Source organism: Neofelis nebulosa, chromosome 4 (genome assembly GCF_028018385.1).
Source record: "Neofelis nebulosa isolate mNeoNeb1 chromosome 4, mNeoNeb1.pri, whole genome shotgun sequence".
In the NCBI taxonomy this organism is placed as follows: domain Eukaryota; kingdom Metazoa; phylum Chordata; class Mammalia; order Carnivora; family Felidae; genus Neofelis; species Neofelis nebulosa.
In genome coordinates this window covers 47,234,072-47,247,760 of record NC_080785.1, presented here as the reverse complement: position 1 = coordinate 47,247,760, position 13,689 = coordinate 47,234,072, and the positions used below count along the sequence as shown (strand labels likewise).

General features: G+C 55.4%; 1 protein-coding gene across 7 annotated transcripts in view; it reads left to right on the top strand.

The window, feature by feature from the left end:
- Positions 1-13,689, top strand: part of ADCYAP1R1 (ADCYAP receptor type I) — a 100,422-nt gene that overhangs the window by 36,397 nt on the left and 50,336 nt on the right. For 2 of the 7 annotated variants that reach the window (XM_058724679.1, XM_058724677.1), the window contains exon 1: positions 4,627-5,049. The exons of 1 other annotated variant lie outside the window; for it this stretch is intronic. The gene's annotated coding sequence lies outside the window, so the exon portion shown is untranslated. Of the gene's footprint in view, positions 1-4,626; positions 5,050-13,689 lie in introns of those variants that run through there. 4 more of the 7 variants (XM_058724683.1, XM_058724680.1, XM_058724681.1 and 1 more) reach the window with 3 other exon arrangements.

Below are 13,689 nucleotides of genomic sequence, written 5' to 3'. Positions count from 1 at the left end.
CCAGGAGGGGTTCTTTCTGCAGAAGACGAATACTCTATACCAACTCCAGTGTGCCAAAGATGGAGGAGGGGACGGGGGCAGGGATGAGCAAAGGAAGTCCTGTGGATAGAGAGGAGTTGGAGAGGAGAATAGACAGCGCCTGCTCCTTCAACCAGGGTTCCCTGCAGGGTAGTCAGCTCCCACGGGAAGACAGCTGAGTTCCCCGGGAGGGGACTATGGAAGATGAGCAAGAAATGTCACTGGCTGACAGTGAAGAAGCTAGGCCTCCGCAGACAGACCCACAGCCTGCATGCAATTCTGCAGGAGAGAGAACATCTCTCCATCTTGGTAGACAAGAGGTACTTTCATACCGCAGATCTGTGGATGGTGCCCTTGTGGGTGCGTGTGCGTGTGCGTGTGCGCATGCTTGGACCCTCTGTGACTGTCCCTCTGGGCATAGATATTGGATGGAAATACACACGTGTATGTGTGTGGAGTACATTCATGTGTCACAAGTATGTATATTCAGGAGTATGCATATTTGAGCCTGAGGCTGCATTTGAGTACTTGTGAACATGGGGGAGGAAGACCGCATCTCTCGCTTTTACTCTGGGCTTTAAGGGATTACTTCTTTGGCCACCAGACTCCCAATACACCCACGTTTCCCAACTCTCTGAGTTATCATGGAACAGGGAAAAGTCCAGAGATGTGGTATGTGGCCCAGCTCTGTCACCAGTTAGCCTTGTAACTTTGAGCCAGTCGCTTCTGTTCTCTGAGCCTCATTTGCTTTGTCTGTGAAATGGGGTGCTAACCAGTCACAGCTGCACTTAGAATTTAGGGTTCCAAGTCCCTGGTCCCCTGGTCCTACCTCTCTCGACACCAGACAGGTTCATCCTTATCCCCTGCCATGCCCTGCGGGGGCGGGGGGGGGAGGCAGGACAGTGAGACTCAGGACTCCTCAGCTGTGAAGATGAGTCTCCTTTCCTCCTGTACTCGAGGCCTTCCGGTGAGGCAGCTTCAAGGATTTCCAGGGCTCCTGGAGCACTGTTTAAAAACCATGGATATAGGCAGCCTAATGTTCTCTGCCTTGGTTTCTCAGAGAATCCCGAGGGTCCTGAGGACCAGTGTCCACAGGGGAACTGAAAAGGTGCTTGATGATGGCATTGGTTCATGGGATAAGGATGCTGACCTCAGATGAGAGGGCAGGGGATAAGACAGTACCTGACCTGGTGGGCTTGTTTCTGGAATGGAAACCATCCCAGGGGAGCCCAGGCCCTGACACCTGCAATGTCCCTGTGGCCTGTGTCTCTGTGGGGGAGGGGACCTTGATGGTGGCAATGGGCATCATTTACCCACGTGCAGGGGGGCTGAGCATTCCAAAGCCTCCCTGCTACTTGTCCTATTGTGCTTCCAGGCCTTCCAGTAGGCATTCCCTGGTGTACCTGGGGCTTCTCAGAGCCTCCCTGTGCAGTCTGAGTCCAGCACGGATGCAGGAGGTGATCAGAAGGCCTTCGGAATCAAACTTTCCCTGCCTAGCAGGCTGAGGGACAGTATCCCAGCACACATATAACCAGTTCTGGACATGCAAGGATGCCACCTTGGGATGCCCACATGTGAAGCATTTAGCAGAGGGCCTATGACAGTGGTTCTGAACCTCAGCTGCACATTGGAATGAGCTTTAAATACTTTTGCCCAGGCCTCACCACAGACCAACTGTCTAATGATTTCGGATGAGGCCCGGGCATAGGTATAGTTTCAAAACTCCCCAGGGACTTTGTAGCACCACGATTGTTGAGAAGCACTGGCCCCAAGGCAAGGTGACTGTTCAGCAAATGTCAGCTATCTACAGTGAAAATGCCTCCGTGTCCTCCCAATGTGTGGTCTCCTTGACTGAGCAGTGTAAGGGCTGGGATAGGGGGCCAGGAGTCATGGAGGGCACTGCTGCGCAGGAGAGATGAATGCTGGGTAGGGCAGCCCGACATCCATCTCCCTCAGCCATGTCTCAGTAAATTGAATTAAAACCCATATTTTTCAGCTGCTGCCCGCCTGGCTGGCTGGCTTGTGGAAGGGAGCTGAGGCAGGGAGCACCTCAGGGTAGGGAATAGCTGTTGAAAAGACCCCCAGCCTCCCTCCCTAGGAGAGAGAAGGCGACTCAAGGGGCCCTCTGGGAGGGCACCATTCCCAAGGGTGGGGCCCTCAGCCTCCAGTCTTCCCAAAGCCAGGCAGGTAGGGTGAGAATGGGCTGGCTGGCTCAGAAGAAGCGGGAGACTCTGGCCCTGTCCTTGGGCAAGCCCAGCCTGGGAAACAGAATTGGTGTAGCTGCTGCTCAAGGAGAACCAAGCTTATTTGGAGAGACCAGAGCCTCTGCCTGGATGAGCAGAGAAGAGTGCAGGGTGTAAAAAGCCCAGCCTGGGCCTCCGGCATAATGGGGGCAGCCTGCAGGTAGAACGCCACAAAGTTGAGCACGAGGACACAGGCTTTAGCCCCCAATCTGATGACTAAGTTGCCTGTGTGTCCTCAGGTCTAGTCCTGTGGTCCCTCTGGGCTCAGGCACTTCATTCATAGGAAAGGCGGGTAGACAAGCCTCCTGGACCCCAGCTCTGATGTTCACCTCCATGCCTCCCCCAGGCTGATGTTACCAGGCAGTCCATCTACAAGGTCGGCTGGCCCAGACAGCACTTTGGAGAGAATTAGAGAGGTGCCCCCTCCAGGACCAATTAAAAAAAGCGCTCACTGCCCACACCAAGACATACATGTGGGGACACAGAACAGACAGCAGGGGATCCAGAACCCTGAGTGGGAACTGGAACACTAAGTATAAAAAGAGGGAATAAACCTGGAACAGAATGCAGAACTTCAGAGCCAAGGGGACCTCTTCTGGGGCCCTGGTTATTGGCATTTCCAGCTTGAGCTGGCCTGCCATAGGTGACTCTTGATTTCCACCCTTTCTCACACTCCCAGGCCCCCTGCTATCCCGAATTCCCTGTTTTCCTCCAGACTCGGAGACTCCTGGCAGGCTTTCTTCTCTCTCAAGACACTTCATAGTTTACAGAGCACCTTCATACACAGCATTTCATTTGATATTCACAGCAGAGGAAGGAAGCAGGCTCCCAGGGGTTAGGGCAACAAGCTAGGAAGGGGTGTAGCCAGGTCCAGAGGGAGGTCCTCTCTGTGTCTGACTATAGTGCAGCACCTGGCTCTCTTCTCTCCAGAGAGATGTCACTCTTTATTGACACAGAGAAGGACTGACCTTCTTTTCCTCCAGGAAGTTTTCCTGGACTGAGAGGAATGTGTTTCATGCAGACCCACAGTGTAGAGTACCAGCAGGGGCTAGTGTTCAGTGTGCAGTGAAGAGAAACCACCAAGTCGCTGTGTGAACCTAGGAACTCCTTGCATCTTTCTGGGGCCTCACATACCTCCTTTAAGTCTCCGTCATGGATTCCTCTTCTCATTTGGAACCAAACCCCCAAGGAAAGCCTCATGTCCTTCTCCTCCCTCCTCCTTCTTGAGGCTTCCTTAATGAGGTGGCCACACCCAAAGTTTGGCCCAAGGGAGGCTGGACAATAACTTACTTGACTGGGGAAGGACAGGCTGGTTGCGGAACTGTGGATGGGGGTATGGAGGGAGGTCTTGGAATGCTCAAGCCTGGGGTGTGACCAGAAACCCAGGAGCAGGGACAGGCAGGAGCAAGGGGGTGGGAGTGGGGTGGGCAACTCTTTTCAGTTAGGCTGCAGCTCCACTCCTGACTGGCTATATGACCTTGACCAGTTTGGTTCCCTTCATTAAACCTTAAACTGTACTAGCAGGAGGTTGTGCAGGACTACAATAACAGTAGCAATAGTAATTTATTCACTAGTGAGTAAATAAAACCAGTGAGAACCTACTATGGGGTACATGTACCATTCTTACTTAATGCTGTTGTCAAGATGGGCCTGGGGCAGGGGCAGGAATAGGTATTATGATTCCCATGTACAGGTGAAGAAGCTGAGGCTCAGAGACATCAAGTCAGCAGCCCAAGCTCACAAAGCTAGCCCTGGCACAGTGAAGACTGGAGCAAGCAGCCTGACCCCAGAGCAGTGTCATTTTAAGTGCTGTAATCCCCCCCCCGCCCCCTTCCCCCAACCTGTCTCTAGCCTTAGAGCTGCTCTCCAGGGGGTCACATTTGAGGACATCCAGGCTGGCCAAAGCTAGCTGACCTTACTAGGCCCAGGCTGTGGGGGGCAAAGAGTAACCAGAACAGAGTCTGGGACTTGCCTGGTAAGGAAGGCTTCCCGGAGGAGGAGGAAGTACAGGCTCAGCCAGATGGACAGGGACTCGTGAGGACCTGGAAGGGAGAAGTTTGAAAAGGGCTTTCTCCCTCTAGGTATCTTGGGGAAGGAAGGTAGAAAGGAGGGCAGTGAGCCTCAGCGAAGCCCAACCCTGAGCTGTGGAAGGCCGGTGACAGAGTGGGAGGGGATGTCATCGCCTCCGCACATTCGCTCGCTCTGGGGTCTCCAGCCGCAGCTCTTGCTGGTGTCTGTCGCGAGGCCCGGCAAACCCGGCGGGCGGGGTCCCGCTCTCCAGCACAACCCCGGCCTAACCCCTCCCCCGGTCGCCCATTGGTCTGCACGCCCCTCCCCAAGCCTGCGAAGTGCGCGGCGGAGGCGGTGGTCGGTAGCCTCCCTCCGGCCCGGGGCCTGGCTTCGCGGCGGAGGCGGCGCCTCTCCCGCAGGCACAGCCGGCTGGGCGGCGCGCGGCGCTAGCCGAGCGGGTGCAGACTGGGGGCGCCGCGCTCCGGTCCCGGGCGGTGACTGACGGCGGCGGCGGCGGCGGCGGCGGCGGCGGCGGCTCTAGGCGAGCGCGGTCCCCGCGTGCGCGTACGCACACGCCGCCGCGCAGGGACCACGGACACCCGCCGCCGGTCGACACACGGACGCGGAGACCTGGGCTCGGCGCGCGCTTCTCGGCGCACACGCTCCCCATCCCCAGGCGGCGCGGGGCGCGGACTCGCCGCTGTGCGCCTTCCCCGTGGAGTCTGCCCCGGGCCGGCCCGCCGCCCGCAGCCCCGCAGCGAGGCCAGGCTGTGAGCAGGTAAGGGCCGCCCAGGCGCCCCTGCCCCTCCACAGCGCGCTCGCCCTCCCCTGATCGGGAACCTTTGCCCCCCGGGGACCGCGGACTCCTTCTTCCAGCTCCGTGATTCCCCCCCAAGCCGCGTCCTCCACCGACGGAGAGCGGGCCAGGGCCAACGCCGGCCAGCCTCCCGATTCCAAAACGAAGCCCCCTCCTACTGCTGCTCCTTTCGTGCGCGACAATCTGACAGCCTCTCCCCACTCCCCTTCCCCCCAGTATCTGGGATGGTACTCGGGGCGAGCGATCCCTGCATCCCCCAGGGGGCCACTTCCCTCCCCTCCCCGTGCCAGAGGGAGGACCAGGGGCTGGGAAGGCACTGCGGCCGGAGGGACCCAGAGGGGACCTGTCTCCCTACTTCCAAGGCAGACGGACGCGCCTACGCGGATCAGGAAGGTGACGCTGGAGGGTCTCTGGGAGCTGGCTACCGCAGTCCTCACGGGGCTTTAGGGGTGGGCTGGCGATGTGCTGGATGCGTGGGGGACAGGGCCCGCCTAGAATGTCCCCACATTTGGGATTGCTCATAAGAGCATCCTCTCTCGGTTTCCCGCGGCGCAGAGGGGCTGGGGTCTTGATGCTTGGGCTTCATTGGTCTCGCAGAAAACGTCCTAAGGGGGCTGTTGGGAGAAAAGCACCGGCCTTCCCGGGCTGCCGTGGGCCAGTCCAAGACCCCTGCCGACTGCCTTAAAGGCACAGGCTCCCGCTGCAGCTGCAGGAGGCGGGGGGCCACATCCTGGGCCGGACATTGGCGGTTTGAGGGGGCCAGAACGGGCGGTGGATGAAGCTAGCCACTCTGGAGGGAACCCGGGCCAGAAGCTGATTGCATTTCACACGGAGCTGGGGAGTGGAGCCTCACCACTGGAAGGAGTTCAGGCCCCCCTTCCGGAAACTGCAGGGGGAGGAGAGGGGTGGTGGACCCCTTGGAATTCTCCAGACCATTTCTATACTTTTAGCACAGTTAGTCTCCCTGACTTTACCCAGGCCATATGGTGTCCCACAAAACACCCCCCTCCAAAAAAAAAAAAAAAAAAAGACACAGCATTTAGCTTTTCTAGTGAACAGCCCTGGGGGTGGGGGGCGGATGGTGGCTAGGGAATGGGATGGGGCTACACTAGTCTATGGAGGGCCACTTGCCTTGGGACTGCTGTTGGGTGGAAGCAGACAAGCATCAGGTCAGGCTAGAGGCTTTGGAATGGATGTGAGCTAATGGAGGGGATGAAAAATTGTGAGTTTGGGGGCTGGGCAACAGCAGCACCCAAATTTTTCTCAGGAGGTCCCAGTCTCAGTTTGGTGCTGGCTGCAGGCGGGGTTGGCGGAGCCCCCAGTTCCCAGCTGAATCTGGGGCTCCTGCTCCCCACTGACTGACCTTGGGGAGGGCAATGAGAGGTGCCAGTCTGGACACAAGCTGGAATTGGAACATATGATTAGAGACAGAACACATGGGGGTGGGCCCTTGGTCAAAGCTTCTAACCAATCCATCAACAGGTGTGCAGGCTGACAGAGGATGCAGACCTGGCCCCTTCTTCTCCAGATGGTTCATTGGTGGGTCTGTATCTGGGCCAAGCTACCTCTAGTCTGTTTGTCCCTGTGTGCAATGAGGACAGGAGTCTGTGGGGAGCCTCTCAAGGGACCCTTCCCTACATTCTGAGGACTAATCAGGCTAGAGCGTCCATTAAAGTTCTCTTTTGTGTAAAGTTCAGGCCGTCAGGGGATTGATTGGAGAAATACTTTGGGACACTTTTTTTTTTTTCATGTGACCACCCCTCCCTGCCAGGCTCCTACTTTGGGACGCTCCCTCAATTTGTGTAAAATAAACAAACACATAAAATAGGTATTTACAGATCAGTATATGCAACTAAGAGGCTAAGAAAGATAAGAGCTAAGGCCACAAGGTGGCTTTCTTCCTGGGGATGTGGCCTCAGATTTAATGTCCCAGGTCTCTAGCCTCGCAGGGACGAAGACTTCATTGACCAAGGGCTGGCTGGCCCCGATTAAGTGGAAGACACTTTGTGCTGGCTGCCCGAGGGCAGAACCAAGGTGTGCCAGGCACAGAGCGGGGGCTCAGCTCAGTGCCAGGAAGGCCTCGCTTCCCTGAGAGCCACCCAGCATGGAGCCAACACCTGGGGTGACAGCGGGTTTCCCGTCTGGGGAGGTATGTGAGCAGAGGTCTGATGCCCCAAACAGGGCCGCCTGGGGGGCTCTCCACACTGGTAGGGCTAGAGGCCCTGGAAACCTTGGCCCCTCCTGAACAGAGCAATCTGAGTGCAGAGACCGAACGTGCCTGTCTAGTGGTCCAGCTGCCTGGCAACATACAGGCTTGGAAACTCCTCAGCTGCGACATTTGTACTGAGCCCTGGATGCCGTCAAGAGGCACATGGTGACAGCCACCCCCACGGTGACACACATAGAGGGAGTGACACACTGCCTGGGAGGCATGTAGGTTTCCAAAGACACCTGCCAGAGAGGTGGGGCAGAACATGCAACAGCAGAAAGACATATGGACATTGGGATACACCGTCTCACACAGAGCTGGGCACACAGATACCTGGGGACTCAGCCATTTGCTCGAGGGAGATCACAAAAAGCTTCCTTAATGAAAGTCCAGATGCACGTGGAATGGAGTGGAGAAAAGTGCGTGTGTTGAATGAGACTACATTGAGGGTTGGCAAGCTTTTTATGTGAAGGGCTAGATAGTAAATATTTTAGGCTTCGCTGGCCATACACCCTGTTGTAGCTGCTTAATTCGTCTGTTGTAGCATAGAGGCAACTAGAGATGATGCGGAAACAAAACAAACGGGCATGGCTGTGTTCTGATAAACTCCGTTTACGAATGCTGAAATTTTTGAATTTCATACAATTTTTATGTGTCATGAAATATGAGTCTTGTAATTTTTTTCTGACCATTTAAAAAAATGGAAAAACCATTCTTGGCTCACTGGCTGTACAAAAATAGGTGACAGGCTGGCTCTGACCTCCTGGAAGTGTTTGCCAACCTCTTGGCTGTAAGGTTAGAGGAGAAAAGTGGTTTAAAAGATTGAAGAAGGAAAGGCTTAGTCCTGGGAGCCCGAGCTGCCCTAGGTGGCCTTGGATGCTTCCCTCCACTCTGGCTGGAGCTCTGAGTGCCCATCTGCTTAATGGGTGAGTGCCAGGAGAGGCTCCCTGCCTAACCTCAGCACCCCTGCTCCAGACAGGCCTCCGCTGTGTCCATGTGATAAATCTCCTATGCTGAGGACACCTGGAGACAACATTCATGAAAATGAAATGACATCATGTCACTTCAGCTCACCAGACAGGTCCTGAACCCCCTTACCCATTCACCCTGCATGTCCAGGTCCATGCCACCTCCACCAGGAGGGAGATGTGAGAGCGCCTGGACATGCCTCATGTTTCCAACGGGACTTGAAACTCACAGGGAGCAGAATGAGGCTTGAAACGGCCCAGGCGGGAGGGAGGGTCTCCTTATCGAGGGCCGGTGGTTCTCAGACAAGGGTGAGATCAGCCCAGGCAGATACAGCCAGGGTGGTGGTGGGAGGTGGGTTTGACCTTGAGGAGTAGCTGGGTGCTCTCATTTCAGTGCTGTGGTGCCTTGCCTGTCTTCAACATTCCCCCCCTGACAAATGGGCACTGCCGAGGCTTGACCGAGAAAAAAAAATAAATCGCTCCTTTGTAGGCTCCTTCAGATTTCCCAGCTTCTGATTTAAGGCTGTGTAGTGACCCAGGTCTTGCCTTTGGTTTCTTCTCCTCCCTCTTGTTCCCTTCTGACATTTCCTGCCTGCCATTTTCCCCTGAAGTGGGCCAGGGAGGCTTTCGTCTCCTGTTTTTCCTGTGTCTCTGGATCCTGCCCAGGCCCCCATCACCTCTACCCTGAATCCAGAAAATGGCCTCAGTGTGGGTTTTTCCCCTTCTGCTCAGCTTGCCAGCTTTCTGGGGAGTATTGCTTCACCAGGAAGCTTCTCACTGCACTCCCCTGCTTACGGTTCTTTTGTGCTCCCACCCTATCCCAGGGACCAAGGCGGCAGGGTCTCCAGCACCTGCAGACTGGCACCAACCCTCTTGTCCACCCCCACCTCCTGACACCTTGCTGAGCCCCTCGGCACCCCCAGGTCCCCTTCCCAAGCCCACTCACCAGGCACTCATCAGAGTTCTCTGGGTCCCCACCCTGTATGGGGGCACGTGCCGATCAGAGCCGGCCCTCCCTTCCAGGGGCTCATACCCACTCAGGAGGGACTGCTGGTTACAAGCGTCAGACAGATGGTGAGACGCTCTCAGTCCCTCTGTGCCTGGGAGGGGCTCACTGGACTGTCAACAAACAGGACTCTACTCCTGGCTTCCCTTCCCCTCCCTTTCCAGCCTCTCCCGCCATACCTCCTACCGCCTTCCAGGATGCCCTTCCTGCTGTACACACTCTTTCCCCTTCTTCTATCTTCTGCTTCCTCCTCCCCCTCTCTTCCTGTCTTGCTGTTGTTTGGTGGAGGGGGGCGGGGCTCTCCCTGGCAGAGAACTCCCAGGACCCCCCTCCAGGACAGGAGATGTGCCTGGACTAGTCAGTGTGGAAAGGCTTTGCAACATGACCTTGGGAGAGTCTCCTAGTTTCTTAGGGCCTCAAACCCTCACAAGTGAAATGCGATAACATTACCAAGGTGCACATGTGTTCCAGCCTAGCCCTTCCCTGCCCTGAGCCCAGGTTTCTCACATGTAAAATGAAGGGTGTGGGTGGCACCATGGGGGCCCTTCTAGGGACCTGCGTTCTGTCACCTACTGTGCACAGGACCCCAGTGGCCAGGTTCTGAAAGGGGAAGGTTTGAATACCCAGAGGAGCATCAGCATTAACGATTTATCCTGCGATTGCCAGGCTGCCCCTTACCCAGGCATTGGGTTCTGTTCTTCATCGGCTCTGCCCCTACCGAGGAGGAAGAGGTTCTAGAGTTTCCCTGTTCCTTCCCAGAAGCAAGTGTAGTTCCCTCCCTTTGAGGGATGAGCTTGACAGGGGTTGGGGGGGTAATGTTTATCTTTCAGTCTTCCCTCCCTGGTTTCCTGCACTGGGAGGGAGAGAAGGAACCCCTCTCTACCACCTGGGAGGGAGAGAAGGAACTGGGGGGGGGGCAGGTTCATTAATAAAGGGAGTATGTGGCGAGCAAGGCTCTCGTGGATCATCTGTCTTAGGTCAGGCTTGGCACTGCAGGGTGACAGGGAGGGATGCTGAGTGGCCAGAGGAGTTCAATCGGGGATAGCCCAGATGGCCCCAGCCCCATGAGGGCAGGAGGACCTAGATCTGTGTGGCCTAATGGAAGGTGAGGTGCTGCCCTCCCACTGTGGGAGCATCCGTAAGGCAAAGCTGGCCCAGAAGAACAGGGTGGAAAGGCATCAGGGCTTTCCCCTGAAAGCCCTGGACCAGCCGCTGGAGAGAGGTGAGCACCCCATCCCGGGGGCTGGGCCGTCCTCAGCCGGAGGGCAGCAGAAAGCATCCTGTAGGTGTGGGGCAGCGAGGGATGGCTAGAGGGTCTCTGAGTCCCCTCCCATTCCATGCAGAAAGTTGGGAGCCTGGTGAGTCACCGCTGGCTCCGGTGTGCTGACTGATGACGCTGTCTTCCTGTGTGCTTGGCGCAGTGGCTCACCGGAGGACACGGCTGCTCTTGTCTGTTCCCACTGCCATCAGTCACTGGGCTGATGGGGCCTGAGGAGGGCCTCCCCAGTATGGAAGGGGGAGCGGACTCCCCGCTAGACCAGGTATCTGTCACACACCCATTCTTGTCAGACAGGACTCCAGTAGTCTCTGCTGTGCGAACTTGGGAAGTATCTCCCCCTCTCTGGCCTCAGTCTCCCCATAGGTAACTTAGTAGTAATAATGGAAGGTGGCCTTTAAAGCCCATATCAGGTGTGAAATGCTGTGTCTATAATTCACTCTTCCTAAGCAAGGTGTTTCAGATATAGAAATATGGGCAAGGGGTAGCAGAAGTTCTGGTAAGTCCCCAAAGGTGTGAGAGGGATCACTAGTAACATACAGTTGAGTTCTGAGCTGATCTTTCTCTTGCCAAAGGCAAAAAATAGCAGGAGTGTAGGGAAGGCGTGCACAAGCTATGGGGCCAGGTTGCTTGGGTTCCCTTCCCAGCTCTACCACCTATTTGCTGTGTGACCTTGGAGAAGTTACTTAGCCTCTCTGTGCCTTAGTCATCTCAGCTATAGAATGAGGATAATGCTAGTGACTACCTCAGAGGTTTGAGCAGGTGAAAGGAGTTAATGCACATGTATCACTTGGAAGAGTGCCTGGCACATACTGAGTGTTTAATAAATGTTAATCATCAGCAAACAAAGGTACAGCAGTCTGGCCATTCCCGTTTGGAATGTCACACAGGGCTATGGGGATAGAGGTGATACCAAGAGGTGCAAAAACTTGGACACAGGTAGTAAGAAATTTAATAATGGTTAACGCAGGTATAGCCCTCACTGGAACCAGGCTATGCTATATACTCTGTAGTTTACTTACATGAATTTGGTGGTATCACAGAGTAATAGCTCTGAGGTAGGTATTATGATTATTTCTATTTTACAGTCAAACTGAGGCACAGCAAAACTGGCTCGCTTGAAGTCCTAAAGCTAAAACCTCTAGCAAAACGGTCCCCAAGTCCACCTCAATAAATGCCAGGGAGCAGAGTTGAATTGTTCTCAGATCAGTTGTAAAAGCCAGTGGCCCCAGCAGAGCCCGGACCCAGGAAAGCGAACCTGGGAATATCAGTGACCAGGTCATCCTGAGTCCACCATGTGGCTGGGCCAAAAGAGCCCAGTGTCCGTGCTCAGGGAGGGGAGAGTCCAACCCCAGACCACAGTGGCCAGGCCTGACCTTGTCCTGTGTGAAGATCACTGGCAGGTTGGAGGAGTGCAGAGGAGGGAGGCAGCCAGGACGAGGGGGAAGAGGAGCAGCTGACAGGGCTGCAGGTGGCAGACCCAAGGGACGCATGTCAGAGGGCAGGGGAACCGTGCATGTGGCCCACAAGAGGAGCGGGTTTGGGGCAGGTGGCCAACAGCTGGAGACTCTGAGCGCCATCCAGCGAGGGTGGTGCAGGTGGGTGTCAGGGTATGGATGGGGGGAGGGCAGGAGTGCCAGGAGGGGCTGAGGAGACCTTTGTCTTGCAAAGGCTGGAGGAGGTGATCCCTGAGGTCTCCAGCTGAGGTGAGGGAATGGGAAGATCAAGGCCTGGGAGCTCCCACCCTCTCTCTCACTGGTGAGTCCAGTTGGGCAGGGGGCGGACTGTAGTGGGTCGGAGGGGGAGGGAGAGTGAATAAGAGAGTGGATCTTAGGAGTTCTCGTCACGAGAAAAATAAATGTTGTAACTGTGTGGTGACGATGATAACTAGACTTATTGTGGTGATCATTTCATAATACGTGCAAATCTCGAATCGTTACGTTGTGCACCTGGAATTACTATAACGTTATATGCCAGTTATGTATCTCAATAAAAAAAAGAGGGCAACAGTGGGAATTGGGAAGACTGGTCGAGTCCCAGATGAGGCCTTATGTTTGAGAAGACCCCAGCCCCTCCACCCTGCTTCACTGGGCTGCTTCACATCATCGCCTAAGCAGCCTGGTGACAAAGCAGAGCTGGGGGATGGTTGGGCTGGGGCCTCTGCTCCAGCTTGTTTTTAATTCAGCGCAGCTGTGGCCGAGGAAGGAGCTGGCCTGCGGAGAGCAGGCGTGAGCATTCTGCAAGTCTGGCGTTCCTGGGCGAGCGCGTGAGCGTGCGCATGTTTGTGCGTGTGTGCCCGTGCCTGAATCCAGACATTTCTGACTGCCTCTGTACATCCGGATGCCTTTGCAGAATCAGTGTGTGTATTGGGGCACAGATCAAGAATCTGATAAACACGCGTGAATCTCTGCGATGCTGTGTGGTCGCATCTGTGCGTACCTTTGTTCTGCATTCTGAATGTGCCTCTGCATTTCTGTGAAGGAGTGTGTGAATGCGCGTGGAGTTGTCTGGCAGTCCCTGAAGGAGCTTCCACTTTTGTGTATTCCACACGTGGCGGTGTACTGATGCCTCCAGTGGGTACCCTGGGGATAAACATCTCTCTTTGTCTCTGTGGGGTTGACAGGTGTTTATGCTCTTCTCCGTGAACCTGTGTGTGTGTGTGTGTGTGTGTGTGTGTGTGTGTGTGTGTATGAGAGAGAGAGGAGATAATCAGAAATCAGCCTGCTCTCAAACATGAACTCATTCTCTGCTTGCCTGCTACCACCCACTTGCCCCTAAAGCAAGCAGAGCCGTGGAAGCTGCCTGCTCTTCCGGACCAGCTCTCTTCGTTCTAATAAAGGTCAAAACAGGGCTTTAAAATCCTACTCTACGTGAGAGTTACCTGGACAGCTGTAAACAACATTGATGTCGGAGCCCCGGCCCCGGAGAGACTGACTCAGTTGGGCCGGGGGTATTTTTTTTTTTTAAGTTTATTTATTTATTTTGAAGGAGACAGAGACAGCACGGGCAGGGGAGGGGCAGAGAGAGAGGGAGAGGACCCCAAGCAGGCTCCGCACTGCCAGCACAGAGCCTGACGCAGGGCTCGATCCCATGAACTGTGAGATCATGACCTGAGCCAAAACCAAAACTCAGATGCTCAACC